The sequence below is a fragment of the Eurosta solidaginis genome, chromosome 1, assembly GCF_040869045.1.
Source record: "Eurosta solidaginis isolate ZX-2024a chromosome 1, ASM4086904v1, whole genome shotgun sequence".
In the NCBI taxonomy this organism is placed as follows: domain Eukaryota; kingdom Metazoa; phylum Arthropoda; class Insecta; order Diptera; family Tephritidae; genus Eurosta; species Eurosta solidaginis.
In genome coordinates this window covers 122,413,220-122,439,290 of record NC_090319.1, presented here as the reverse complement: position 1 = coordinate 122,439,290, position 26,071 = coordinate 122,413,220, and the positions used below count along the sequence as shown (strand labels likewise).

Sequence of the window (26,071 nt, the reverse complement as noted above, 5' to 3'; positions counted from 1 at the left end):
TTTCCTGTGCATGCACATCGCTAACCTGTGTTGGCAAAAGATATGATTATACTGTCTTCGATAGATAGTCGGACGAGCCGCTACTCGGCGAAGTAGAGATGACCGTTGTGTCGGTGGCAGCTGTTACAACAGCAGTTCCTAACTTTACACCATCCGTACGGTGTGATGAAAGCTTCACTGCCTTTTCCAATTGTAATTAAGTCAGACTTATTATTGTTCTAAATCTAATTATTTAAACAATAATTCTACAACCCATAGCAGGAGTATTGATTGGTCTCAAATCTAATTCCGACAGCAATCGTATCACATCCCTTATTATATATGTACGTGATATTGCAACTTAAATTAATACTGTTGATATAAAGAAAAGTAAATACTTTAATAATAAATCAACTCTCTTAATTGATTTTTGTTTTCCAATTGAAATCATTTCCTGTGCATGCACATCGCTAACCTGTGTTGGCAAAAGATATGATTATACTGTCTTCGATAGATAGTCGGACGAGCCGCTACTCGGCGAAGTAGAGATGACCGTTGGTTCGGTGGCAGCTGTTACAACAGCAGTTCCTAACTTTACACCATCCGTACGGTGTTATGAAAGCTTCACTGCCTTTTCCAATTGCTTGGCGCCAGCAATTTTTGCTGTTTGTAACGCTTTAGCTGTAATGCAAATATATAGATGGGTTAAAGTAGTTTTCGTATGTTATTCAACAACTCACCCTATACCATCATCACAGCCTCCTCATCGATTTTGAATATGTGTACTGTTTCAGTATTCAGACCCAGTTCGTTTGGTGCAATATTTTCGATTTGATGAATATGTATACTATCCGTTAGGCAGATAATTAGGTGCAATCGATTCATTCATATACTGTGGGTATTTGAGCCGTAGACGCAATGGCAGATATTTTGATTCTTTTTGAAGTGAAACATTTGTAAACAGTTGGGTTTCTCTGCTGTCACCATCACCACTAGAGAGCTATTGAAGAAACGCTCGACCAAGATAATATGTGAGATTTACACGCATAGATTTCTTCCACCTTTTCACAGTTATTGATGGAGAAAATGCGAAAGCCATATTTACCATCCAATACCGAAATAGAACTGTAGAGGAAGAAAAATTTTATAAAATTTAATAAAATCAAAAAATGATAGTTGTGCTAAAATGGGGTAACGTATTGTATGTTAAAGTATAGCGAAGTCTCAGCGGTTTTGTCCTGGTGAAAATTGAGTTTGAATAGGTTTTATTCTTCATTCTTAGAAAAATGTACGAAGGTACCTGGTAAGATATTAAAAATCCACAACGCTTTTTTTGCTATAACTTAAAAAACTCATATTCAAACTTCTGCTTAACTTCTACATATCCATAGCTACCTTTACCACCAGGAGTCAGTATTGCTTCTACGCCTATGCTATTGTTTCCGACATCGATGAGCTTTGTAATAAAATAAACAGCTATCTCCCCAATCTCTCCAGTTTTGTCGCCTCGCGAAACCTGATATTGTCACCAACCAAATCATCGGTGACCTTATTTAAAACATGACCGCGCCAAATGTCGACCATATGGCATTACCCTACCGACTGTCTTACACCCTAAAATTTTGGGTGTGACTTTCGATCAGGATCTACATCTTGGAGAGCATGCACTAGCAATTGTAACGAAAATCGTCGTTGGTGTGAGGTCTTAGCCGATCTCCAGATCTGTAGAAAAGGAGCTTATTAGCTTAATGCTTAAGATGATGCGGGAATAACCAAGTAAGCTCCTTCCAACCTTTGATTCGGGGGATGGTATAATGGTATGAAGATGATAGCGTGCGACAACATCGCGAGCTTGCGATGGCTGGAGGAAGTGGTTCCAAACCTCCAAAGGCAGGGCACGAACGCTCGTTTTGAGATGGTGGATAAAGCGCAAATCCCCAAGGTAACAAAAGTTAAGGTATGGATACCATGCGTGATGAAGTCGGAGGATACACTGCGACTTTTGCAGAATCAGAATCCGAACATACCGACACAGGATTCGAAGGTCCTTACTGTATCTCGGCCTACGGACGAAGGTTAGTTATACATCTTCCAAATAAACAAGCAGGCGGAGGATATATTGTACGCGCAGCTTGGAAAAATGTCCTTAGGTACAGGCAAAATGTATATGCGACTCAGGAAAAGAAGTCGCGGGTATTAAAGTCCTAACACGGTGGACGTCGAAAAGGACCTCAAAAGCCTAAGGGAAAAAAGACAGGTGGAGGTAGCCCACGTCACCCCGAATGTGTTAGAAGGGGACCAACAGCCAGATGGTGCTGTGAGTCGCACAGAGGAACACCCGGCACAACAGGTACAAGAGGCTGAAGGGGGCTTCGAACACTCTAAACCAAAAGGGCTAGAGGAGGACAACGACGTCACGATGAAGCTGCTGGAGGGGGACAAGCAGCCCATTGGTACTGCGAGTCATACAGATAAACCTCCAACACAGTAAAGTGGCGTCGAGCGAACTCCTCCTCCTAACGCGCTGATCCAGGAGCCGTGGCTTCCATCGGGAGGAAAGGGTTCTGGACTTAGCGCGCGCGGATTTGGCGTTTACTATGCGCAAACGGAAGGACGGGTGCGAGCTGTAGTAATGGTAAGGAAACAGCTGCATTCATATATGCTGCCTAATTACACTACTGAGGACCTCGTAGTGGTGGTGAAATCGCCGGGCTCAGATGGTACATGTCCGGCCATGCTACAAGTTTCAAGTAGGGCGGTCGTGGGATGGCTTAAAATAATATTCGATGGGTGCATAAACTGAATCATGTACCGCACTCTTGGAGAACTGCTCGTGTAGCTTTCCTACCAAAGGCGGGGAAGATCGGTCATGTGTATCCCAAAGATTATAGACCCATAATTTCTGCTCAAAACCTTTGAGAGGCTGATAGATGTGTACATAAAGTCCAACGTGGATGAAAAGCTGCTCTCCGCAACACAACAGGCGTACACCAAAGGCAAGTCAGTAGACACCGCATTGCATAGGGTGGTAATAAGCATAGAAAAAGCCCTGGAATATAAGGAATATGCTCTAGAAGTCTTCTTAAGCATTGCCGGGGCTTTCTAAATGGGCGATTATTGATGGTCTTAATTACGTTAAAGTACATCCAGCCTTACCCAGATGGATCGACTGCATGTTAAACTGCAGTAAGATTACATCGCAATGGGGATTGTACGCGGCCACGAAATTAGTGGACAGGGGCACTCCGGGTGCTATCACCTCTGCTGTGGACGCTGGTCATTAACCAACTGCTTAGGGGATTCTACGACGGACCAGAAAAACTTACGGTTTACGCAGATGACGTTGCATATGGTCTTGTTTACAAAGAGGTACAAGGTCCCTAATTGGACCAGGCCTAAGTTAGGAGGGGCGACCCTACGGGGAAACCTTGCACAAAATATCTAGGAATGATCCTAGACAGTAAGCTGTCATGGAAGCTCAACGTGGAGGAGAGGGTGAGGAAGGCTTAAACGGCACTTTATGCATGTAAAAGAATGCAAAAGAACCGGCATATACGATCAGAAGGAACTCGATGACGATGCCTCAAAATAACAACCAAAAGCAATAATTATCATTTCACTGACACAAATTTTATAGTTTTTTCTTCCGGAGTTGGACACAATCTTTTCATAATTTTACTTAACAATTTAAGATTAGAAATTTTTTTCAATTTGTATTTTGACTTACCAGCAACAACAGAATCATGTTTAATTGTACGCCGCACAATCATTATAGCATCATGTAACGAAGCTCAGTTTCTTTCAAAAATTGTTCGGCACCGCCACGTAAAATCAATGTATATGTTCTAGCATTAACGCAACCTTTAAATAATTATAAACTATAAAAATGAAGTTAATGTCAAACCCACTATCAAACCTTGGAAAATGTTGAAATGTTCACCACCAACTTGACGTTATTCAAAGTAATCACATTGACCCAAAACACTTGAATTAATATGTTGTTGTTGTTGTAGCAATGCTCGCCCCACCTAATAGCCGCGACCGATCACAAATTGTCATCAATATCCTCTAACGGGAGTCCAAGGAAACTTGCCGTTTCAACAGGGGTGGACCATAAGGAAAGGGGTGTTAGAGGCGTTGGTTCCACATTACAATTAAAGAGATGGTTGGTGTCATGTGGGGACACATTGCAAGCAGGGCATACATTTTGTATGTCTGGGTTGATTCTGGATAGGTAAGAGTTTAACCTGTTACAGTATCCAGAACGAAGTTGAGCAAGAGTGACACGCGTTTCCCTGGGGAGTATGCGTTCCTCTTCTGCGAGTTCTGGATATTTTTCTTCAAGTACTGGATTCACCGGGCAATTCCCGACATAAAGGTCCGACGCCTGTCTATGGAGTTCACCAAGGACCTGCTTGTGTTTTTCCGCTTCATACGGCTGGGTTCTCAGGTGCCGTATTTCCTCAAAATGCTTACGGAGATGACTCCTTAGGCCCCTAGGCAGTGCTGGTTCGTCAATCAGATGTCTGTTGGGATGCCCAGGTTTCTGGGTATTCAACAGAAACTGTTTGGTCAGCATCTCATTTCTCTCCCTGATGGGGAGTATTCTCGCCTCATTATGCAGATGGTGTTCTGGGGACATAAGAAGACAGCCCGTGGCGATTCTGAGAGCAGTATTTTGGCAGGCCTGTAGTTTCTTCCAGTGGGTGGTTTTTAGGCTTGGCGACCATATGGGTGACGCGTAGCACGTAATCGGCTGGCTAATTGCTTTGTATGTGGTCAAGAGCGTTTCTTTATCTTTTCCCCAGGTACTGCCAGCAAGGGATTTGAGGATTTTATTACGGCTCTGAATTCTTGGAACAATTGCGGTTGCGTGCGCACCAAAATGTAGATCCTGATCAAACGTCACACCCAAGATTTTGGGTTGTAGGACAGTCGGTAGCGTAGTGCCATCGACGTGGATGTTCAATATGGTCGACATTTGGGGCGTCCATGTTGTAAATAAGGTCACGGAAGATTTAGTCGGTGACAATGCCAGGTTTCGCGAGGCGAAAAAACTGGAGAGATCAGGGAGATAGCCCTTTATTTTATTGCATAGCTCATCGATCTTTGGGCCTGGGCCTGTGGCCATTATCGTGCAGTCATCGGCGTAGGAAACGATTGTGACCCCTTCCGGTGGTGAAGGTAGCTTAGATATGTAGAAATTAAACAAAAGCGGGGACAGGACACCACCCTGTGGCACCCCTTGTTTAATTCTCCTTTGTTTTGATGTTTCGTTTCTGAATTGCACCGATGCCTGCCGACCACCCAGATAATTTGCGGTCCACCTTTTAAGACATGGGGGAAGGGTAGACCCTTCCAGGTCTTGCAGTAACGAGCCATGGTTGACCGTATCAAAAGCTTTTGATAGGTCTAACGCTACGAGTACTGTTCTATGGTGGGGATATTGATTCAAACCGCAATTTATCTGGGTGCTAATGACATTTAGCGCGGAGGTAGTGCTATGGAGTTTTCTGAAGCCATGCTGATGAGGGGCTAGCTGCAAATGTGCTTGGAAATAAGGGAGCAAAATGGCTTCAAGCGTCTTTGCCACTGGCGATAGGAGAGATATCGGACGATATGACTCACCTACGTTAGCTGGTTTCCCAGGCTTTAGTAGCGGGACCACCTTGGCCATTTTCCATTTATCGGGTATGACAAAGGTGGAAAGAGACAGGTTGTAGACATGCGCTAAATATTTGAAACCCTCTTTCCCTAGGTTTTTAAGCATCGGCATGGCTATGCCGTCTGGGCCCACTGCTTTGAATGGTTTAGCGCGACCAATGGCGTCCTCAACCTCTCTAGCGGTTATGGTAATTGGTGACGCGCTGAGTTTGTGTTTATGTGCGTGTCTATTGGCTCTCCGTCTATCTTTGTCGACCGTAGGATGCAATATATATTGTCGGCAGAAGGCGCTCGCGCATTTTTTCGCATCCGACAGCACCTTATCGCCAAAGGCGATGGAAACTTTGTCTTTGTGCTTAGTCGGATTCGATAGGGACTTTACGGTGGACCAAAGTTTACCTACACCGGTAGAGAGGTTACAACCTCTTAGGTGCTCTTCCCATTTCGCCCGCTTGTGTTCGTCCACAAGCAATCTGATGCGTTGGTTTATATCCCTTATTTGGGGGTCGCCTGGATCAAGCTGTCTTATAAGGTCGCGTTCCCTCGCTAAGCTCGCGGCCTCCGCCGGGAAGTGGGGCCGGATTTCGGGAATTCTACCGGCGGGAATGAAATGTGCCGAGGCGGATTCAATGACCTTACGGAAGGCACGCTCCCCTTGGCGGGCATCAGTCGGGATAGGGAGGGCAGCAAAGCTGCTGTCTGTTGCAGATTTATATTCTTCCCACTTTCCTTTTTTGAAGTTTATGAAAGTGCGTTTTTCGGTGACGATGAAGTCGGCGGTACGCTCGAACGAAATAAGTATGGGCAGGTGGTCGGATGCCAATGTTACCATCGGCTGCCAGTTGACGCAGTTTACGAGTTCTGCGCTCACGATTGAGATATCTGGCGAGCTATGACAGCTTCCTACCATACGTGTGGCGGCGTCTCCGTTTATTGTGCAGAACGTCGTTTCGTCTATTTGATCCGCCAACATCTCACCCCTACTGTCCGCCTGCAAGTTTGAATGCCATAGGTCGTGATGGGCATTGAAATCGCCTAAGATAATGCGATTGTTGCCAGTGAGTAAGGCCTCGATATTAGGGCGGTATCCACTGGGGCAACAGGTGACAGGAGGGATGTAGATGTTGATGATTTCTAGATTTGCATCGCCTGACCGGACAGATAGGCCTTGACGTTCTAAGACATTGTCACTGCGGTCGATGCCAGGATCAAATATATGATATTGCACAGAGTGGTGTATAATAAACGCGAGGCCGCCTCCATTTCCGCTCTCGCGGTCTTTCCTGTGGACATTATAACCAGAGCAGGTCTGCAATGCAGATCTTGCTGTGAGTTTAGTCTCTTGAATCGCAGCAATGCGGATGTTGTGCCGCTTCATGAAAGCGACTATCTCCGTAATCTTCCCAGTTAGCTGTAGTCATAACAGCTCCACCACAAGCTTTCATTGTACGTTTCAAATCTTCTTCTGGTACACTAACAGAACATTTCACGATCTGCAAAATACTGTGTACCAACATCACCAATTGGTAGTTTAGAAAACACAACATTGGCGCCTTACTTACCTATTTTGTTGTACAGGAGACGCCATTCAGCATTAACAATTTTCTGATACTCTTGGACATTCGAGGACATTGCTGTGGCAGAGCATTTTTCAATAAAGCACTTTGTTGTTCCTTTGATTGGCGCTTCCACATGTACAGCCATGTCATATTTTGGTCATGCATAATTATAATGCTTTACGTATAGCTTTAATTATGATACGTGCATGCACGCCTTCCTCAACATATGGTTTAACTTGTTTTAAGATTTCACCTGCTTAAAGTACTACTGAAGTGGTGCCATCGCCGACCTGATAAGAGAAACATTTTTATTCTACACATTCTAATATAACAAAAAACTTACCTCAGCATTTTGAAATTTGGCGATGTCTACTAGAGTTTTACGGCTGGATTCACAATATCCAATAGTTTCATAATGGTTGCCCCATCATTTGAAATTGTGGCCTTACCACTGGAATCAACAATATGCTTGTCCATACTACGTGAACCCAATTGAATGCGAGGCATTGATGTGGATATGAGTTGAGGTTTACCATGAGAGCTATCGGTACCCAAGCATTTTTTACACAAATACTCATGTACCCAATACAAGTTCAGGACGTTCATATTTATCGACACGCTGTCCGGTATGGCCCAAATGTTGGAAATATGCAGTTGGCACTGTTGACAAAAAATATGGATCAATGAACACAAGTAAAAGTGAAATATTTTTTTTACCATCTCTTGTTACTTTACACATTAGACATTGGAAACGACGACCAGCATCTACAAGTTGCTATTGAGCCTTGCAACGATTAGATCTAATTGCACCCAATTCACCAAAATTTACAATGGGTGGCTCATATTCACCCTCAACCGTTCGTGCCATTGGTTAGGCGGTAAGTGTAATGGACAAAACTGTTGTTTTTAATAAATCAGCTGTTGCATGTATGCAATACAAAGACGACCTGCAAAGAAGAAAGATCAATGTAATTGCCAAACAAAACATTAATTTCGATTATCGATACCTAACGTAACGTGGCGAGGAGTTACCCTGATCTTCTACCACATATTTTGTGGTCACCAATGGTGGTAATAAACCCTGTTCATTAGTAATAAAAGCACCACCAGCGCTATTTTGATTTTCAATGATAACGCTTATCGGATTTGGCATCTGATCGGGATCTAAACGGCGTTGGGCTTGATCATACTGTTGCGGCTGTTGATATTTACCAGTAACAGGTGCAGGTGGTTGCTAAAGAAAATAACACAAAAATAATCATCAGCAAATTTGTAAATTATTAGTTGTATTAGCATACAGTATCACCAGGACGTCCGGACGTGTCCGGGTATTGGGGGTTGACACGGCTTGGGTGGTTGACTGAGCATTGGCGTCTGTCCAGGTTGTGTTGGTGGCATCATAAAAGCCATCAATAACAAGTGCCAAGAATATATCCGCGGCATACCTGCCGACCAAAATGATTCAAGGGGTTGTGATTGCCAACCTCACCTACCCGTGGCGAATCCTGTACCTAACAATTTGGTGTGAACAATTGGTGCCAGTTAACCCTCTGAAATAATCGGCGCAATTTTACGCCATTGTGTTGGCATTAATTAGGCAAAATGCAAAAACTTTTCATCCTCCTCGCGAGACCATTCTGTCTTCTTTAAGCTAGGATCAAGCCATTCGTACCAGCGTGCCTTACATTGCTTGGCAGATTTGCGATGCAGCAGTGATACAATACGTGACCACTGGTTTTTGCCATATTTCATTACAGCTACTTTGAGGATTTCATCCTGAAAGTTACCAATTTAGTTAATAAACGGCCAAGAGTAACCAGTCGCGTCAAATGCTTACCTCAGTGTTTCTCCACACACCACCTTTTATCATTATTCGCGGCATGGTGCTATATAATTGTGAATTCTTTCGATGAGCACAAAAATCAAATCAAAAATTTTTGTCGAAATAAACAGCAAAAATCATTGTATATTAAAGACTTTGGGAAAATTTTAGAATAGCACCCCCGAGTTCGGGGTAAAACTTGGTATCAAATGAAAGAGGGAGTTCTCCCAATCACAAATATATATATTTTAAAGTGCGCAAACTTATAATTTAAAAGTTATTTGTTGTTAAAGTTTGCAAATTTAACAAATTTCTATAGAACTTTAAATTACAATTTACACATCTTTCAAAACCTTAATCCACATACATATCTATATAAATTGGCAACGATAAACTTAAATTGCATTTTAGTATATTTCACATTTCATTTTTGCATTGTTTTCACTTATTATAAAAGTTTTTATTAAATCAATCGCGCTTTTGTAGCAACATGCACATATATATATACATATATTTTATTGATGATATTACAAAGCTGTGCTGCCACATATATATACGTATACACATATAACATTTGTATAGAAATTTGCAAACTTTAACACCAAATTACTTTTAATTTATAAGTTTGCGAGCTTTAACACCAAATTACTTTTAAATTATAAGTTATATATGTGATCTGGAGAACTCCCTGTTAATTTTAAATATTTCCGGAGATATTCCATTTAAAACTCTCAAAATTGAAAAAATTTTCGACCACCAAATGTTTTGCTGTCTCTGCTGAATTAGAAATGGCGAATTTTTTTGCACGCAAAAATTAAGTATTTTGCTATCCCTATAAAAATAATAAGTGCGAGAGAGCACGATACATTGTGGGAAAGCTAAATTTGTCAACATGCTATTTCATTTGAAGAATTTTTCATTCCAAATCGTCACCCCTGTCAAAAATTCGTGTGTTTGTGTGCGTTTTTGGTCACACGATTTTTGCAGGGCAGTTGTTTACATCACATTTGCGCAAGTAACCTTAAGTTTGTGAAAGAAAGTTTGTATGAGGCGCTGATCGTTAGGGTGACATTGCTGACAATCAGATGATAGTCATATGATAGTCAGTATTCTTGTAGGGGTACTATACCCTACAAGACGGAGGGATGACTATCATCTGATTGTCAGCAATGTCAACCTAACGATCAGCGCCTCATACAAACTTTCTATCACAAACTTAAGGGGACTTGCGCAAATGTGATGTAAACAACTGTGTACGTGTGAGTTTTTGTCTCCTTCTTATACACCAACATGGCCTACTGATTAAGTATATAGCCGTACTGCTCACTCTCATTCATTTTCCTGGATCAGTGCTGACACGCTAACTATCAAAAAGTGTCATAAATGATAGTTTACTGTAGATATCAGGTTTGACTGTTAAACTATCATAAATGACCATTGTTATATTCCGCCAAAAATGAAACAATGCTTTTTGCTTTTTATTTACTTTATTTCATTACGTTTTTAATTTTGTACGTGATAAAAGCATACGTATTTCTTATTTGTTTAAAATAAATAGTTTTATAAGAATTCGAGTTCAGAATGTTCAATTTAAATTCAGAAAATAACAAAACAACAGAAGAGCGCTTTCCTCATGCGGAAACACATTTAAAAATAAATCACCACTAACCACTATTATTTTTCGCGTATCAATTTTTTGAGTGCGCCCCACACATTCCGACAGCTTTTGGTATTTTTTAATATTATTTTCGATTTTTTTTTTTAGCATGGAGCTTTGAAATGCTCTCTTTTTCATTTTTTAAACTTATTTTTTATATGGTTTTCGTCGGTTGAAAATAGCGGAATTTAAAAAATAACAAAACAACCGTGATAATCATTTGATTGTCATATGACAGTCAGTAGTGACAACATGATTAAATCGGATAAACTGTTCTCGCATACATAAAATTCCGTTGAGAATTATGTATCTGTCTCACATGCATAATGGTATCTGCTGTATGTTCTCTTGTTCTGTACCAGGTGTCCGAAGCTTTCCCAGTTTGAGTCCTTTTTCATGATTATAGGCTGTCGTTGGGTACATGCGGACATGCGTGAGCGAACAAAGGAAAATACATAAATTTGAGAATCAATGTTTACGTCATCGCAGGATCAGCATTGTCAATTAGAAGTGTGAGTGTATTAGTAAAACTATCAGCGTTTCTTGTAGGGTAATAGATATCCAAATATCAGTGAATGGCGATTATCCTTCAGCTTGAAATTCTAATACTACCCTACAAGACGGAGATAACTAGTTCACCCACACATTCAAAGCTTTTTTCGCTCTCCACTAATCCATCGACGTTTCTTGCTGTCATCGAAATGACAGCGTCATCTTAATACAACAATTTATAAATCATTCCGGGAAAAATTTTAAAACGATGAAAAACTATAATTGTGGTAATTAAACTAATAAACTAAAAAAGTGCTTGTGCCACGGGCTTTTAGGTGTGACGTGTGTTAGCTGTTTAGGCACTTCTAAATTCACCTGGCGCATTAACTAGAGGCAGCCAAGTCCTCTTACCACCAATTGGAATTGGAAGATTCGATTTCCAAAACCAAAAAAGGTAACGTTTTCAAGACAGTGCACAACCTAAACAAAGGTGTTATCAAAAGACGCGTGTCGAGATCCGTTTTTAGAATCTGAAAGTTGTATAGAATCGAAGGGATGGCCTAGAAGGTTTCAGGTGGTCATACTAAATCGCTCCCGTGGAGTGTCCTTATCGCTACAACCAAAGCAACATTATTTACTCTCTGCTTTTCATTGTTGTTGTTGTTGTTGTTGTAGCAGTGCTTCGCCCCACCTAACAGACGCGACCGATCACAAACTGTCATCAGTATCCTCTAACGGGAGTCCAAGGAAACTTGCTGTTTCAACAGGGGTGGACCATAGGGAAAGGGGTGTTAGAGGCGTTGGTTCGACATTACAATTAAAGAGATGGTTGGTGTCATGTGGGACACATTGCAAGCGGGGCATACATTTTGTATGTCGGGGTTGATTATGGATAGGTAAGAGTTTAACCTGTTACAGTATCCAGAACGAAGTTGAGCCAGAGTGACACGCGTTTCCCTGGGGAGTATGCGTTCCTCTTCCGCAAGTTTTGGATACTTTACTTTGAGTACTGGGTTCACCGGGCAATTCCCGGCATAAAGGTCCGACGCCTGTTTGTGGAGTTCACCAAGGACCTGCTTGTGTTTTTTCGCTTCATACGGCTGTGTTCTCAGATGCCGTATTTCCTCAAAATGCTTACCGAGATGACTCCTTAAGCCCCTAGGCGGTGCTGGCTCGTCAATCAGATGTCTGTTGGGATGCCCAGGTTTCTGGGTATTCAACAGGAACTGTTTGGTCAGCATCTCGTTTCTTTCCCTGATGGGGAATATTCTCGCCTCATTATGTAGATGGTGTTCTGGGGACATAAGAAGACAGCCCGTGGCAATTCTGAGAGCAGTATTTTGGCAGGCCTGTAGCTTCTTCCAGTGGGTAATTTTTAGGCTTGGCGACCATATGGGTGACGCGTAGCACGTAATCGGCTGGCTAATTGCTTTGTATGTAGTCATGAGCGTTTCTTTATCTTTTCCCCAGGTACTGCCAGCAAGGGATTTGAGGATTTTGTTACGGCTCTGAATTCTCGGAACAATTGCGGCTGCGTGCTCACCAAAATGTAGATCCTGATCAAACGTCACACCCAAGATTTTGGGGTGTAGGACAGTCGGTAGCGTAGAGCCATCGACGTGGATGTTCAAAATGGTCGACATTTGGAACGTCCATGTTTTAAATAAGGTCGCGGAAGATTTAGTCGGTGAAATGCCAGGTTTCGCGAGGCGAAAAAACTGGAGAGATCAGGGAGGTAGCCGTTTATTGCATAGCTCATCGATCTGTGGGCCTGGGCCTGTGGCCATTACTGTGCAGTCATCGGCGTAGGAAACGATTGTGACTCCTTCCGGTGGTGAAGGTAGCTTAGATATGTAGAAATTAAACAAAAGCGGGGATAGGACACCACCCTGTGGCACCCCTTGTTTAATTCTCCTTGGTTTTGATGTTTCGTTTCTAAATTAAACCGATGCCTGCCGACCACCCAGATAATTTGCGGTCCACCTTTTAAGACATGGGGGAAGGGTAGACCCTTCCAGGTCTTGCAGTAACGAGCCATGGTTGACCGTATCAAAAGCTTTTGATAGGTCTAGCGCTACGAGTACTGTTCTATGGTGGGGGTTTTGATTTAAACCGCAATTTATCTGGGTGCTGATGGCATTTAGCGCGGAGGTAGTGCTATGGAGTTTTCTGAAGCCATGCTGATGGGAGGCTAGTTGCAAATTTGTTTGGAAATAAGAGAGCAAAATGGCTTCGAGCGTCTTTGCTACTGGCGATAGGAGAGATATCGGACGATACGACTCTCCTATGTTAGCTGGTTTACCAGGCTTTAGTAGCGGGACCACCTTGGCCATTTTCCATTTCTCAGGTATGACAAAGGTGGAAAGAGACAGGTTGAAGACCTGCGCTAAATATTTGAAACCCTCTTTCCCTAGGCTTTTAAGCATCGGCATGGCTATGCCGTCTGGGCCCACTGCTTTGGATGGTTTAGCGCGACCAATGGCGTCCTCAACCTCTTTAGCGGTGATGGTGATTGGTGACGCGCTGAATTTGTGTTTATGTGCGTGTCTGTTGGCCCTCCGTCTAACTTTGTCGACCGTAGAATGCATTATATATTGTCGGCAGAAAGCGCTCGCGCATTTTTTCGCATCCGACAGCACTTTGTCGCCAAAGGCGATGGAAACTTTGTCTTTGTGCTTAGTCGGATTCGATAGGGACTTTACGGTGGACCAAAGTTTACCCACACCGGTAGAGAGGTTACAACCTCTTCGGTGCTCCTCCCATTTCGCCCGCTTGTGTTCATCCACAAGCAATCTGATGCGTTGGTTTATATCCCTTATTTGGGGGTCGCCTGGATCAAGCTGCCTTATAAGGTCACGTTCTCTCGCTAAGTTTGCGGCCTCCGCCGGGAAGTGGGCCGGATTTCGGGAATTCTCCCGGCGGGAATGAAACGCGCCGAGGCGGATTCAATGACCTTGCGGAAGGCACGCTCCCCTTGGCGGGCATCAGTCGGGATAGGGAGGGCAGCAAAGAGGTTGTCTGTAAAGGATTTATATTCTTCCCACTTTCCTTTTTTAAAGTTTATGAAAGTGCGTTTTTCGGTGACGATGAAGTCGGCGGTACGCTCGAGCGAAACAAGTATAGGCAGGTGGTCGGATGCCAATGATACCATCGGCTGCCAGTTGACGCAGTTTACGAGTTCTGCGCTCACGATTGAGATATCTGGCGAACTGTGACAGCTTCCTACCATACGTGTGGGGGCGTCTCCGTTTATTGTGCAGAACGTCGTTTCTTCTATTTGATCCGCCAACATCTCGCCCCTACTGTCCGCCCGCAAATTTGAATGCCATAGATCATGATGGGCATTGAAGTCGCCTAAAATAATGCGATTGTTTCCAGTGAGTAAGGCTCTGATATTAGGGTGGTATCCACCGGGGCAACAGGTGGCAGGGGGGATGTAGATGTTGATGATTTCTAGGTTTGCATCGCCTGACCGGACAGATAGGCTTTGACGTTCTAAGACGTTCTCCCTGCGGTCGATGCCAGGATCAAATATGTGATATTGCACAGAGTGGTGTATTATAAACGCGAGGCCGCCTCCATTTCCGCTCTCGCGATCTTTTCTGTGGACATTATACCCAGAGCAGGTCTGCAATACTGATCGTGCTGTGAGTTTAGTCTCTTGAATCGCAGCAATGCGGATGTTTGCCGCTTCATGAAATTGACTATCTCCGTAATCTTCCCAGTTAGTCCATTACAGTTTAACTACGCCTGGGTTGAGGAAGGCCAGGACGCAATTGCTGTTGTGGCCCTGGGACTGGGCGTCCTTGGGCAAGCATTGGGGTACCCGGATGATTTGGGTTTGCGACCTGGCAACATGGCTCGATGAAACCCGTCGAGGGGTTGCCGTCGCGGAGACCAGAACATCTAGGAAAGTGGCACCACCCAAGGCAGGAGCTGCATTAGGCGGATGTCGCAAACATATATATTCTGTGCTGGCAAACGGTGCAAACGGAGGTAGGTACTAAGAGTCTGTTTCCCTGACCTACACGATTGCTGCCGGAAAAGAGGGGGGGAGAAGACGGGGGCAGGGGCTGTTGCTCAGCATTGCTTCCGACTCTACTACGAAGATTGTAGTTATGAGTGGTAGCAGCTGTTTGAGTTGTTGGCGCCGTAAGGCGCGAGCAGCAGCGGGTACTTGTTGTGACTTGCTGAGCAGCGGGGCTGCTGGAAGGTAATGGGGGGGAGGGGGCGCTTAGACGTAGACTACGTGGCGCCCTTGGGCGTGAACAGCAAGGAGCCACAAAAGATTTATAAAAGTTACGTGGACGTCGGGTTTTGGGATCAAGCCCAGAACAACCTGTCCGATGCAACCATCCCTTACACGAGACACACTGAACAGAGTATCACCGTCCTAAAAAGATTCTTTTCCGGAAGATGCAGCAAAACCATTTCTCAGGACCGGGGTCAGGAGACGGACCCGGATTGGATTCGATACCTTCCCGGAGCAAGAGAATATGGAGCAGTCCTGCTGCAAGGAGCTGCTGGGAGGATGACAACTTGTGGGAGGGACGAAACAAATTAAATGGGGTCTTCTTTTCATTCATACGGGTGTGTATTTTTAAATAATAAAAAAAATGTTATATTATTCTAATATATATCATCTCTGCCGGGGTGCGATTCAGCTCAGGATATACCAAAACAACAAGAAACCTACAATTAAATGCAGATTCACGTGTCATTTGCCAAGGATTTGCCGGTAAACAAGGTACTTTCCACAACCAACATGCTTTGGAATACGGTACAAAATAGGTTGGATGTATTTTCCCAAAAAAGGGTGGAACTACGCATCTTGGTTTGCCAGTATTTTCTTCGGTAATTTATATTGATTTGTATTGATTAAAAATTGCAATAGTAGATAATGTAATGTGAATTAAAATTGAATAGGTAGCTGAAGCAAAAAATGCAACTGATCCGCATGCAACTGTTGTTTATGTGCCGCCACCGGGAGCTGCTGCTGCTATCAAAGCAGTATTACAAGCACGACATTTCTTTGATTGGTTGCATAATCGAAAATGTGCCCTAACATGATATGGTTCGCGTTAAGCACGCTATGTTAAAGCAAAATAAATCTCGTCTAGTCAGGCCCGAATGTTCAGGATCATCGCACCAGAAAGGGTAAGTAAATTGCCTACCATATTAAATATATAAACAACATGTATGAATTTGTTAGTGATAATTTGTCATGCTTTTGTTGATAATCAACTGAAGAAGGCAAATACCAAAGAGTTCGAAGTTCATGTAAATACCAACTGATTTCTCTAAATATCGTTTGGAGAACAAAACCCATATGTATGTATGCATACAACTGCATAGAAAGGGAGGGATTAATTAATTATGATCAGTAGACTTATAGGATTTTTATTATTTTCCCTGCGTCGTCGTTGCCATTACATTGCGTTAAGAGAGGACATCAACACCTTACCCACAACCAGTTAAAATTTTAGTAAATTTTGTTCTTTTCACTACTGATTCAAAACCTGGGAAGTTATATATGTAGCATTCCATGGAGAATGGTAAATTTTAGTAGACTTTCGCATTGAGGTCATTATTAATATTCAATCCCTAGAAGGTTCAATGTAGTCATATCAATAGGTCCGGAGATGGTCGGGTTAGTACCTCAATGGTGCTTGTTACCGGAACGTAGATAGATAATTTATTGAGGATTGCACAGTGACTTGCACATCTTCACAGCATCTCATCGTAGCCGACTTCTTTGATGAACCCTAGCAGAGTTCTTGGCTTGAGGGCCATGGTGAGCCCATAAACTTAGCCCTACGTTTTGAGATTGCTTCGTATTCTTGGAGGATATGGTCCGCCGTCTGCTGATCGATCACAAAATCGGCAAGTGTTATTCGATAGTATGCCCACTTTCTGCATACGGCTGCTCAGTCTATAATGCCCTGTAAGAATAGCTCTTGGGATTCTTCGGTTATCTTTCGATAGGTCTATTATTGCCCTGTAGCGACTTGTGCTATAACTTCCTACCAGTAACTTAGATTGTCTCAAACCTGGCGTATTGCTACAGTGTTCTTCTACAGTGTTACGGCTACCTATTGAATTTTAATTCACATTACATTATCTACTATTGCAATTTTTAATCAATACAAATCAATATAAATGACCGAAGCAAATACTGGGAAACCAAGATGCTTAGTTCCACCCTTTTTTAGGGAAATACAGATTCTTTTCCGGCAAACGCAGCAAAACCATTTCTCATGACCGGGGTCAGGAGAAGGACACGGATTGGGTTCGATACCTTCCCGGAGGAGGAGAGTATGGCGCAGACCCGCTGCATGGATCTGCTGGGAGGATGATAATTTGTGGGAGGGACGCAACAAAGTAAACACTAGAGTCCGCCTGCTCATTACCCTGTACTCCCCTGTGGCCTGGGACCCAGTGCAACAGTACTACGTTGTGCACCCCAGGACCAGTGCTGACTATTTCGAACGCCACAATTGCCTTTAGTGGGGCCTGACTGTCTGACTGAGTATTGCAATTGTTTCATTGGAGTATCAGCGCTGAAGGTTCAGCTTAGCGCACCAACAAATGGCGAATACTTCCGCTTGAAAGCTGCTCGTATGTGCTTTTAGAGGTACTGATATTTTGGCTCTGGGTCCGGAGACTCTGGCTTCAATCCCCTCTGGCGTCTTCGAACCAGGGCCGTAGAGAGAAAATCCGGGCCCGGGACTAAAAAAATTTATGGGCCCCCTGTAAAAAATCCACTAATACATTTGATTAACGTGAATTAATGACGTTTCATTCATAAATCATTATTGATGGATTACATCAAAAAAAATTCTTGCCACATCAACTAAATGATGTTTGGCTAAGAGCTGACAATAAAATTAACACAGTATATTTACTATTTGTTTTATTTTATTGTAACGTAGAAATAAAATTCTCTTTTAACAGGCGCATATTATTTCAAATAATCTTTTCTAGTTATTTGGTAACATTTTCATACATTTCTGATAAATTTAATGATTATAAATTTTAATTATTCAATATAGAATGTTCGGATATCAAAGAGTGGCTTTACTTGCTTTTTTCGCTGCAAAATTTTTTATAATAACATCAAAATTTAACTGTCTTGCCAAAACGGATGCAACACAAAGCTCCTCATAGAACTTGGGATGGGGAGGGAGGGGATGGCCTGAAGGTTTAATGTGGTCACATAAATCGTTCCCGAGATGGTCGGGCTAGCAACTTAATGGTGCTGTGGTACCGGAGCGTACCGGATCTGTATCCGGCAAAGGACCATCACATCGATAATACTCCTCAAAGCCTTCGGGGAGCAACCTTATCGCTACAACAACAACAATAGAGTTACTCCTACCCCAGAAAATGGTCAACATTTATAGTGCATACAAAGAACATTTCAACTCACCAAATTCACTCATATTAACAGAGTATATGTGGAACTTAAGAGCGAATTGAGATTTTCACAAAGTTGCACTGCCACACCGCCATTTTATACAGGGTAAAAGTGTAACGCTCTTGCGTTGCGAGCAGGCAAGAATTTTCACAAAAGAACGAAATACCCCGTAAAGGCGTTGCCTGTTTTTTAGAATAGAACAACAACGCTTGCGTGACACTTTATCCAGAAAAGAAAACGCTATCATAGCTGCGGGTTGCACAAGGCGAGTAATCAGCATTCGAGTTTTTGTCTAGAATGTGACGTAGTGCTCCCTTGCCGTTATCGTACCCTTGTGCACGACAATCTTCAATCATGTATGGCAAATTAGATCAGCGATTTTCTGAGCAGTTTTTTGGTTACAATTCACGAAAGCCAAAATCTGTTCTAGAATTTTAAATTTGTTGCTTTCGAATTGAAATGGAGTGAGCGCAAAATAAACGTAGTCAACGTGACTAGCATCAAGCATAGCATCAACGATAATAGCAAAATACTTAGCTTTCTTGCCTTGATCTAATATAGTTTCCCTCACATGCTTTGCACAAATTTCTATAAACTCGTTCTGAATGTCTGGGGAAAGATAGTGAACTTGTAAACGTTTGTGCTGCTATTGTGAAATCCTAACTTTCTCCAAATGATCTCTAAGTATCGGATCATAATGGCTTATGAAATCTTAGATGCCCAAAGAATGTCCATCCTTTCGCTTTTTGAAAAAAAAAAAAATAGTGTCCAAAATTCTATATAAAATTTCTTTCCACTTTTGAGTTTCAGTGATTAGCTGTTCATTGATAAGTGTATCAATTGTAGCCTCCTTTCGAATTAGGTTTTGTAAAGATCGCCATTGAATATAACATACCTGGAATTTCGAATATTCGCCAGGACAACAAATTTTAGGTCGATTTAAAGTATTGGTGCTTAACAGACGACATGGTATGCAATAAAAAGCATTGCTACTGGCACTCCACAGCAACCAGTGACACTCCACTTTCTCTCCATTTGGCAAGATTCTGTTTAACAACGAGGTAGGAAATGCCTCGTCATGACAATCACGTGGAAAAATAACAGGGCACTTTTGATGACCTCGACGAATTATTTCGTTGACTTCTTCAGATCGCAAAAACTCATTATTCACGGTACCGATATCGATGGCCGTTTAAATAATCTAGACTTTGATACAGAGTTGGTGGTATTGTTGGAAGGCTTTTTGAAGATGAACCTTCATCAGTGTTACCACGAAAACTTTACGATTTCGGATTCATGTAAACATATATTTTTGTTTGATGTTTTTATTGTCTCCTCACTGTTCGAGGGACCAGGTAAAAAATCATTATCAATATTCGTTGCTTTTGAAATTCGGCTTGAAATTTCCACATGGAACAACTAAAGACTCTCCTGAATTAAAAAAAAATGTCTTAGTACCTCTAAATCGCGAGCCCCCCGAGAAATACCGGGCGCCCTGAGAAATATCGTGCCCTGCGCTTGCCAAGTTAAGGCTCCAGCTATTAGGAGTGATAAAGCTGTCAGATCTAGAAGCAGCAAGTGGCTTAAGTCCTAGGAAGCTTTTAGTATTTGTTAAGAGGACGGAGTTTTTTTATAACATAGGTCCTGGTTCTTGATAGGGTTTTCAGCTTGGTCGTTAAAAAAAAACTTCTGGTAACACTACGGACTCATTCAGTCTATGTGAGATCCTCATGAACCGGCCACTTCAACCTAACCTATATTTTGTGTTTTGGTTTTTACTTTAGAATCTACCGGTTAAGTAAGCGATGTCAGCTAACTAAGCGCCTTCAAATGTAGATCCATAAGGAACATGAGGTCGCCAGAGCCTCGGCTGTTAAAGAAACAGGATTCGCCACGGGTAGATGACGTTGACAATTGGGTTGGAGAAGCTATATATTGCGCTGGCAACGCATTGAAAGGATTGCGCTACAAAACCCCTTGAATAAATTTGGTATTTTAGTCGCCTCTTACGACAGGCATAGCTACCACGGGTATACTCTAAGCCCACTAACCCGCTGGAGCCATGAGAAGCGTGAGTGCACTTTGGGTGTCGCAAGTCAAGTTTCGTCGTGCCTGGTGTTGTTGGGTGAGCGGCCAGGCAAGGCAGCAGGGTACACATGCACCATTCAGGAGGATACCCTCGCTGAGCCCAGAAAATCTGGGAAAATTAGATGTACTGCTCAGATCCATCAAGCGAGTATGTTCTGTACTGGCATATGATAAACTTGCAGACAACCAAACGTTTACTTTCCTGTCCAAAAGGGAATTGGTGCTCGGCACTGCTGCTATAGAAGAATAGACGTAGTCATATCAATTCGTTCCCGGGTTACTCGGGGAAAGCAGTTTTGGCAGTACTTTGCCCGTTTCAATTTGCACATCCATTCAAAGAACTTCGCATAATGGATTAAACAGTCATCTGCATTTATTCGTTTTTGTTTTTGTAGCACGCGTAATTTACTATCTATTACCCCAACATTTATTAATTATCCCTTGTTATAAACTTCGGTTACCCCCGCTACCGGAAGATGCCTTGGCATGGTGGAGGTTCACTTGATTTTACTTTACAGGCCCTGATTCTGGTTATCTGAAATCCCCTTAAGTATCTTGTATTTATTAAGCACTTCCGGTTATATTAAAAACTTATTATCTATCCTTACTGATTTTCGTTTCTTTTTCATTCTAGGTAATTCGACGATGTGGGCATAGCAATATTCCAGCTGTGGCTGTAAAGCTTGAAACACAATGCCCTGACGCCGCGAAATAAACGCGACGAACATCGCCTTGTCAAAAATAGAATCCCCATAATTACATGAAGGTGAACACAATGAACGCCAAGAGCGGAATTTACGCGACGTCATTTTGCGACGATAGATTTAATTCTATCGTCGCCGCCGGGCGATGACGACAATTTATGCACAAACATACATTTCCAAACTCTGGATTAGAATAAATTAATTTGCATGATAATAATAAAGTTTTTCAGTGAGTTCTTTGTGTGAAGTCATTAGTTCCTTCTTCTCTCTTCCTTTGTCTTTCATATGGTCACCCTTAGTATAGTCAAATCAGCTGTTTGTGTAAAATTATTTTGTGAAAATTTTGTATGCAATTTGAAAATTGAGAAAAATTCGCGATTAAAATGGATATAAGTGAATATATCATAGAACAAGTTAAGGAAAACGATTGTTTATATAATCTTGGTTCTTCAGATCATAAAAATTTAAATAAAAAGCAGTCGATATTTGAAAATATTGGCATAGCATTGAACTTGGATGGTAAGTATTTATATGTTTAAGTATCCTTTTTAGGAGAAACATGTAAAAAGTGGAAAAATCTGCGAGACACTTATAAAAGGCGTAAGCGCTGTGCGCTATCTCCTTCCGGGAGCACCGCAGGAAGTGCTACAAAAAGTTGGAAATACATGAATGAAATGCAGTTTTTAGACGACTAAAGATGCGTTAGAATTACCACAATATTTGGTACAGTGATACTCATATGTAATATAGTGTGATCGGGACTGGGATGTATATAATAGAAAATAGATTAAATTAGATTATCAATCATATATTTTTTTCTTTTTAGAACTGTTGGAAATTGTGATCCTGGCATGATTAACGAACATACTGATGTATATGAAAAGTCAACAGATTGCTCAAACTCTTCAAATCGTGAACCACTTATACACGAATCGCAAATAAGCGAAAATTCGACAGATTGTTCCAATTCTCCAAATGCAATTATGGATGCTACTTTCGAACCGTATATAGTATACGAACCACAGTTAGTTGACGAGAATTCCAAACCTTCAAATGATAAAGCAGCTAGAAGCTATGTCGCTCAGAATAAGAACCGGAAGTCAAAAAAGCAAGCAGATGCCGAAGTTACTTCAGTTTTCAAGGATGTGCTAAAAGAATGCGCAAAAACAATTCAAGACTTAGATTGTGCCCCTGAGCAAGAAAAAATACGGGATTCAACATCGCTTTTGTTTGAAAGCTTGGCGAAAACAATTTCCAGTGCCAACTTATCACAGAATAATGTGCGCAATATTGAAAGGAAAGTTGTTGCTTTAGTTTATGAAGAACTAGGAAAGACAAGTGTTCAATAATTTCACGTCTTTAGCTGATAGGTAAACAGTCGTAAGTCCAAAAAATATATTTTGAGAAATGAGAAAAACAAGTACCTCAATGACAATGGCAATACATCGTAGAGTTCGAAGTGTAGGCAACCAACAATATCTGAGCTAAGATCTTTTGCCAGAAGGTCAAGAAGCCATAATAAAATTTAAAAATGGTACTAATTCCATTTGGACTAAAAGTGGAGTTGCGACTGCTTACCTCTCATTACAGACATATCGTTAGCTTAATGCACAAAGGACCTAGCCAACATATTTGAAATTTGTACGAGTAGCGAATCACATTTTATTTTCGCGTTCACAAAACACAGTATGGCATTTCAAAAGTGTCTATGGTTCTAACCCTATAAACTTTTTATTAATACACATACACTTTTGCTGACGCAGTTAACCCATAGTAATTTTATTATTCGTAGTTCAGGGTTTATTTCGTTTCATAAAGCAATTACGTAACTTATCAAAAAATACTACAAAACTTCTAATTTGTACATGGGTCCTTTTATGATAAAAATGTATTTTGTGTTTGTATGTATAGCCGATCTAGAACTTTGGAGCGTTTTATCAGGGAAATCCTGAAACGTTTGTTACTTTCGCTATTGCTAGTTTGGAAGTATGCCATAATTTTTCTGAGGGATAACAGCTCCTGTACAAAAATTATGAATAGTTGCATAGATTAAAATATAAGTTTGGAAATTAATTAGACATATTTTGCTAAACTTGCATGGAGTGAATTTACTGCGCTAAAGTCAGATGGCTGAATTATTTAAGCAGCTACAATAGACCTTTGTGAGAAAAAAATTAATTTTTGCCATAAAAGTAGATGCAAATCAAAACTGGACGTATTAATTGACAGTTTTATGTTACTTCGAGTAATGAAATTTTACTACTTGATGGTAAATGTGTGTGTGTGTATTGTAAAGACATACAGCAGCGAACAGAAAAATAGCGGTGGCAATCAAATTAAATTCGCCAATTAAATTCTTTTTTTTCGATATTTTAAGAAAAAGCTTCAATGAATTTTGTTGCTAAAACTATGCAAACCACATTCGCAAAAAAGTTTACGAAAAATTCGAAAATTCGAGAAAATTTTACAAAAATTTCAAAGCTTTTATTAGAGTTCTCTGAATCTCTTTGAGTATGCAGCCTTCTAGTCCTATCAATTTTAGTCTAACAAAATTATAGGTCAGAATTTGGATTGATTTTCGAAACTTTTTTCCCGACACGCATTTGGATATAAAAAAGTAATTGTTTCACGTTTTGTATAGAGGAAAATCTAAAACACCCTTCGAGAGACCTATAACTTTGTTAGACTAAAATTGATTGCACAACAAGAAGGCATATTTAAAGAAATTCAGAGAACTCTAATAAAAGCTTTGAAATTTTTGTAAAATTCTCTCGAATTTTCGAATTTTTCGTAAACTTTTTTGCGAATGGTTTGCATAGTTTTAGCAACAAAATTCATTGAAGCTTTTTCTTCAAATATCGAAAAAAGGGATTTAATTGGCGAATTTAATTTGATTGCCACTGCTATTTTTCTGTTCGCTGCTGTTGATACAGAATACTTATTTAAATTAACTTATTACATACTAAAAATATTACATTTGGAATGATTGAATGATATAATGAATTATGCTGCATACTTTTATATACTTTTTATAGAGATTTTTAAAAACATTTAAATTACCATATTTCATACTAAATATTACATTTTGAATGATAAAATGAATTATACTGCATACTAAATTTTCAATATATATTTGGAAATTTTTATAGAGATTTTTAAAAACATTTAAATTACCATATTTCATACTAAATATTACATTTTGAATGATTGAATGATAAAATGAATTATACTGCATACTAAATTTTCAATATATTGTTACGAATATTAGCAAAACTGAGGAGTGCTGCCATCTCCAGGCCGATGCTAAGCAGTGACGTGAATTCACATCAATAATTCAATCATTATGTATCTACATAAACGAATCAATAATTGCGTCTACACATATGTACACATTCCGACAAGCAACCTTTACATACAAGGCAGCGAGAGATGAGATGTCATACACCGATGAATTTACTTATACGCTTATGTGTGTGCGGGAGACTGTAAACTACAAACACATGCATATATCTTATCTGAGTGGTCACAAGAGAGGGCAATAATTTGTGCACGTAGTTGTGGCTGGCGATTTTGTAGCCGAAACAACTAGTAACTTCTGGAAATCGAAGAGCCTAGAAGTATGCAGCGTAAACTATAAAAGCGGTGCAGGCGAGTAAGAAGTAATTCAGTTTGATTTGAATTGTCAAGCAGTTACGAGTAAGACGATATCTAGCGAGTAATAGCACTATTATTTTGAAAATCAGTTTCCTTTAAGATATCAGTTTGGTTATTAAGCTATTCGTTGCACAGTTTGAGTGTTATTGTGAAGTATTTTAATAAAGGCCATTTTTCCATTATTCAATATTGGAGTTATTTATTCAACAGTTTAGCGATACGAACCTAGCAAAAGGGGCAAATAAGAGGATTTGCAGCAAATTCGTTACAATTGGTGTCAGAAGAGGAATTGTTGAATAAATTCCGGAGGACAACAAGGACATGGCAAAGTTCAGTGAATTGAAGATCCAGCAACTAAAGAAGGAGTTGGAGAGCCGTGGATTGAATACAAGCGGCGTTAAACTTGAACTTCAGGCACGGCTACGGGAGGCAATGGAAGCGGAAGGAATTGATGTGGAAGAGTATGACTTTCATCTTGATGGCGAGGAAGTAACAAAAATTGAAGAGAAAAACGAAACATCGCAGACGGTTACCAGCACAGACTTGAACATGATATTGGCTGCAATATCTGCACAAACATCGACTGTAGCATCAATGTCGTCACAAATGTCATCACAACTGGAAGAGCAGAAGACATATATGGCATCACAACTGGAAGAACAAAAAACGTATATGTCATCTCAACTGGAAGAACAGAAAACGTATATGTCATCTCAACTGGAATCGCAGGAGAACCGTATAACATCGAAGATTGAAGCACAAGAGGTACGAATATCCGAAATGTCGGCACAAATATCAGCGCAGATCTCTGCTCAACTGGAAGAGCAAGAAGGACGTATTTCCTCGAAGTTGGAGGCGCAAGATACAAAAATTTTACAGTTTGAAGAAAAAATCGAGGCCGAGGTGGATGCTTTGAGAGGACGTATCGAGCAGTTGCAACTAAATCGCCCAGCAGTTTCAACGAGTAATCCAAAAGTAAAAACACCTTCCTTTGACGGTTCTGTTCCTTTTCAGGTCTTTAAGCTACAGTTTGAG

The 26,071-nt window shown here is 41.1% G+C and overlaps 3 long non-coding RNA genes across 3 annotated transcripts; 1 reads left to right on the top strand and 2 right to left on the bottom strand.

Moving 5' to 3' along the window:
• Positions 1-250: 250 nt before the first annotated feature.
• Positions 251-4,545, bottom strand: LOC137237756 (uncharacterized). Its single transcript, XR_010949027.1, has 4 exons — positions 3,896-4,545; positions 3,707-3,840; positions 720-1,104; positions 251-660 (listed from the first exon to the last, which is right to left on the bottom strand). It is a non-coding gene; the product is annotated as an uncharacterized lncRNA (long non-coding RNA).
• Positions 4,546-7,342: 2,797 nt separating this feature from the next.
• Positions 7,343-8,434, bottom strand: LOC137237750 (uncharacterized). The gene is made up of 4 exons (XR_010949025.1): positions 8,210-8,434; positions 7,920-8,149; positions 7,546-7,862; positions 7,343-7,492 (listed from the first exon to the last, which is right to left on the bottom strand). It is a non-coding gene; the product is annotated as an uncharacterized lncRNA (long non-coding RNA).
• Positions 8,435-11,289: 2,855 nt separating this feature from the next.
• Positions 11,290-24,595, top strand: LOC137236797 (uncharacterized). The gene is made up of 5 exons (XR_010948642.1): positions 11,290-11,627; positions 15,590-15,763; positions 15,838-16,027; positions 16,100-16,330; positions 21,313-24,595. It is a non-coding gene; the product is annotated as an uncharacterized lncRNA (long non-coding RNA).
• Positions 24,596-26,071: the final 1,476 nt, after the last annotated feature.